The sequence below is a fragment of the Peromyscus leucopus genome, chromosome 13, assembly GCF_004664715.2.
Source record: "Peromyscus leucopus breed LL Stock chromosome 13, UCI_PerLeu_2.1, whole genome shotgun sequence".
In the NCBI taxonomy this organism is placed as follows: domain Eukaryota; kingdom Metazoa; phylum Chordata; class Mammalia; order Rodentia; family Cricetidae; genus Peromyscus; species Peromyscus leucopus.
The window spans coordinates 49,222,240-49,226,625 of NC_051074.1; the positions used below are offsets into that span (position 1 = coordinate 49,222,240).

The following is a 4,386-nucleotide window of genomic DNA, read 5'->3' on the forward strand; positions in this document are numbered from 1 at the left end:
CACTCCCCTAAACCAATTTGTTTGACCCATCTGCACTGGATGTACTTGATCACATGTGGGTGGGTGGTGCACAGGCAGGAAATATATCAGGATGTATACTTACCCATGATTGGACCTAATGTGAGAGGCAATGAATTATGGGTTTTCCTTCTTAAGCCATTGTAAACTATGATTTCCTGGGAACCTGGGTATGGACCTGGCCAGAGCCCATCCACCTGGTCAGTATTTAATTAAAGCTTGCTTCAAATCTGGCTTTAAACTATGGTAGTGGTCTTATCCTTGATCAGTGTGGTTAACATTTTTCTGGAGGCCCCAGTGAGATTCAGACCACCCACCAAAATTCCAAAGCTGGCCCTTCACTCTGGAACTCCAGGGCCAAGGAGCCACTTCAGGAGGTACGCAGCTGGAAATGTTCCAAGGCTCCAAGGCTGCCTTCAGTTTGTGGACTACTGGAGTGAACTTCCATCTGAGAAATGCAGCAAGCATGTACAGAGGCCTCCTGGTGAGTCAGTCTGGTCCTATTCTGTGGGATTCTTATCTGGGATGTGGAGGGGTTTGATGGGATCCTAATATTCTACCATCCAGGGCATATAGTGAGACATCACCTGCCCCTTCTGGTTCTGGTTGGAAAGTTTTGTTTCCCGGGAAAGTTTTGTTTGTCTTGTTGGGAAGTTTTGTCTGTGTCCTCTGGTGTATCCATAAGCTTTGTTGCAAGCATGAAGTTGAGACAGACATGGGTCAGATGTTTTTGCTGTTTCTGTGTGCCAGCCGCAGTGACCACATGGCTGCATTTATGGCTGGGGCTCAAAATTTATCCCTGAGATCTCTGGTCCCTGGATTTGGGTTTGTAGGAGTTCAGATGTCTTTTGGGTGTGGATAACATTAAAGTTGTTTTATGCTGCTCTTTATGGGTGAGCTGGCTCTAGAGTTGGTTTATGGCTCTCCCTGTGCTTACCCAAGCACATTTAAAAGTTCCCTCTATGTCCTGTGTCAGTCTGAGCAGCCAGACACAGTGATGGGGGAAAAGAAAGCAAAGCAGAACAGCCCAAAAAATAAATAAACTTTGTTTATATGAACATTCTGAACCTCGAGATTTTTTAAGTTTTGTTGTTGTTGTTGTTGACTATGGTTAAGAATCTATAAAATCTGGGGAAAAAAGTTAAAGCTAGCAACACTGGGAACTGATATTTAAAAATCTATGCGTGGGTAATTTTAAAGGAACCATGTGGCATGGTTCTATTTTGGACTGCCACCATCTTTAGGCAGCCCCATGGCTGGATGCCATCTTTGCTAGGGTTGCAGAGGACATATGTCATATGACTCCACCATATTTGGGCAGTCACATGGCTGGCAGCCATCTTTGCGAGGGTTTAGAGAAGATGAATGTCATGTGATTTTACCGCCATCTTGATTTACGGTGACCATGTGGAGTGGGCCTACCAAGGAGGCAACAGCAGGTCTCCAAGATGTTTTGGATTAGGATGGATTTTTATATGATATTCCTGTCCTGTCCTGAAAACAAGGTTTATAAAGATAGGATTTAAAAACAACGCTTGTTTAATAAAGTATTAAAGCTGCACCTCCATGCTTCTATATGCAAGAGTATATTTTGCTCTGGCAGCTAAACTCTGTAATTTAAGAGTCACACAGGTGATAATGGTTTTCAAGACATGAAGGGATCACGGGGAACAGCTGAGGCCTGCAAATGTGTGGCAGGGCTAGAGTTCCTAAAGAGAGCCCAGTTGCCATGGTGGACCTCAGCAGTTTTGGAAATGCTGGTGCCATGTGACAGTCACCAGAAACACTGGCCACAGTGAAATGCAGCAGGCTGGGATCTAGAAGAAAGGCTACATATATGATTTTGAGGGTTGGGCCAAAGAAGTGATCCAAGTCCCTAGAGAAAACTAAAAGGATTGTGAATGAATCCCATATTTTGAGCTTTGGATCATTTGCACTATTGGACCTTGGTTTTGCCTTATGAAGATTGTGGTTATGCCCTGTTTCCTTTCTCTTGAAGTAAACAAACAAACAAACAAACAAACAAACAAACAAAACACAAGTACTTTTGATATTTCAGGAACACACAACTGAGAGATTTTAAACATTTTTAAAGAGGAAATTTTGGAGTTTTATAGAATTTAAATAAAAAAAACTGGATATTTTTGAAGGAATAGTTCTTAAAATATTTAAATTTATAAGGCTATGGGACATTTTAAGTTTATAAAATGTCTTATGTTATTAATATTTGAAGTTAAAAACAATTAAAAAGGTTAACAATTAAGGTCACAGCTATGAGCACCAAATACTAAACACCAGAAACTGGAATTTTCCTATCTTATGATGAGCAACACAATGAATGACCTGAGCAGTTTGGCAAAGGGCTTGGAGCAGCTTCTCAGCCTGTGAGTTTCAGCTCTCTGGGGGCTGAAAGACTTTTTACAGGGGTAACCTAAGACCACCTGCATGTTGGATGTTTGCACCAAGATTCATAGCAGTAGCAAAATTGAAGTTGTGAAATAGCAACAGGAATGATTTTGTGATTAGGGTTTCACCACCATATGGGAACTATATTGAAAGGTCGAAGCATTGGGAAAGCTGAGAACCACTGGAGCTGAGAAAGCCTCTCAATTACCTAAGATCTATTCATGCTTAAAAATGTGTGCCCAGCCTCCTTACCTTTGCTAACTTTGTTAAGCCTAAGTTATTTTGATAAACTGAGTCATATAAGAAACTGTTATATTCTATAATGGTGGTCTATACAAGGATCAGGAAATTTCTCAGTCTTTTTGTGGACCATGTTTATGAGTTAAAAGTTTTATTTTGGTACTAAAAGGAGCTTCAATTCAGAAATTGTTTTTTAAGGCTCAAACTTAAGAGATAAAGCTACAAAGTCTTTTTTCCCCAAGGTCAGGCATTTAGACAAAAGCCCCCTCAGGGGTTTGAAGAAAGTTTCTGCTTGCTAACAAGGGAGTCATTTTCCTTATCTCTGGCAAAAGGAACTTGTGGCTCTTCCATTAAAACATGGCTGTGGTGCCTATTAACTTGTGTAGGGCAATGCTAGCCTTAGCTCACAGTCCTAGTCTTATGAAAGTTAATAAGTTATTGTAAATTGTTAAGGATAATTAAGAAAAATCTGACTAAAGTAAAGTCTTTAAAGAAAGAATAAAGTAATATAAGAAATAAATAAGCTGTGTAAGGATGGGACATACACAGGGCGCCTGGATCACATATGTTGCTTTGTTTACTTTGATTTTTTTAAATGCTGATGAGTGAACAGCAGCTGCTGAGAGACATTGACAGAGACAGAGACATTATGAAAGGGACTGCTGAATTCAACCAGCTTGTGTACTTTAGGGGTGTCTTGGCCTCAGAATGAAAGTTGGAGAATGTGTTATGTTGTAGGAGAGGTTATGCTTTTGCTTCTACAGGAAACAAAAAGTTATGGATTCCTCCAAAATTAATAAATATCAGGTTTGACCAGGATAGAGCTCCTGAGGATCTTGGCTGCAGATGTGAGGGAGGAAGCCAGGAAAGACCACAGGACAGGTGACCTGTATGCTTTGCTGATCCCACTACATGGTCACAGCTCTGAGACTGGATGAGACATAAGAAATCTTGTTGGTTACAGAGTCCTCATAATATATGTAGTCCAAATGAACTTATAAGGTTGACAGCTTTCTTTTCTTTTATGCCTGCTCAAACCTAAAACAAATCATCTTTGGTTGATTTGTACATACTACACATTCCATACTTGTGTTAATGTGTGTTCCCTTTAAAAGTTGATATGTTTTCAGAACAAAAGGACTGGACACAAAGACAAGACAAATAGCCCAAATAATCCAGTCATTCAGAATGCCTCAACTACATTTTTGTCAAAAATCTACATGAAGAACAACTTCAAAGTTGCTAGCTGAGATGGTCCAGCCTCACAGACGACTCCAGCCAAGATTTCAGATAAGCTCTACACTTTACCATCACACAGAGGCTAAACAAAAAAATAATACAGCCGTGCTCACTTCGGCAGCACATATACTAAAATTGGAACAATACAGAGAAGATTAGCATGGCCCCTGCGCAAGGATGACATGCAAATTCGTGAAGCGTTCCATATTAAAAAAAAAAAATACAGCCAATTCTCCCAGGACTTGACCATTATCCCAATTTTCTAAGGGTCCACTAGAGATGCCATCACCCTCAGACAACAGAAAACATTCTAGAGAACATGACGTCCACATTCCTAAGAGGTAGGGGTGGGGGGCTTCTGGTCATTTGGTGGATGTTTGCCATTGTTTAGGGGGGTTGGTTGCAAGTTGTTATTGGTCATGGTCAGGGAGGAAACTAAACAAAGGAGGTAGGATTCAGGGATCTTTTTCAAAACAAACAAAA

At 40.5% G+C, this 4,386-nt stretch overlaps 1 non-coding gene across 1 annotated transcript; it reads left to right on the forward strand.

Annotated features, from left to right (window-relative positions):
- The first annotated feature begins 4,008 nt into the window (after positions 1-4,008).
- Positions 4,009-4,115, forward strand: LOC114708216. The gene has a single exon (XR_003736759.1). It is a non-coding gene; the product is annotated as a U6 spliceosomal RNA (small nuclear RNA).
- The last annotated feature ends 271 nt before the right edge of the window (positions 4,116-4,386 follow it).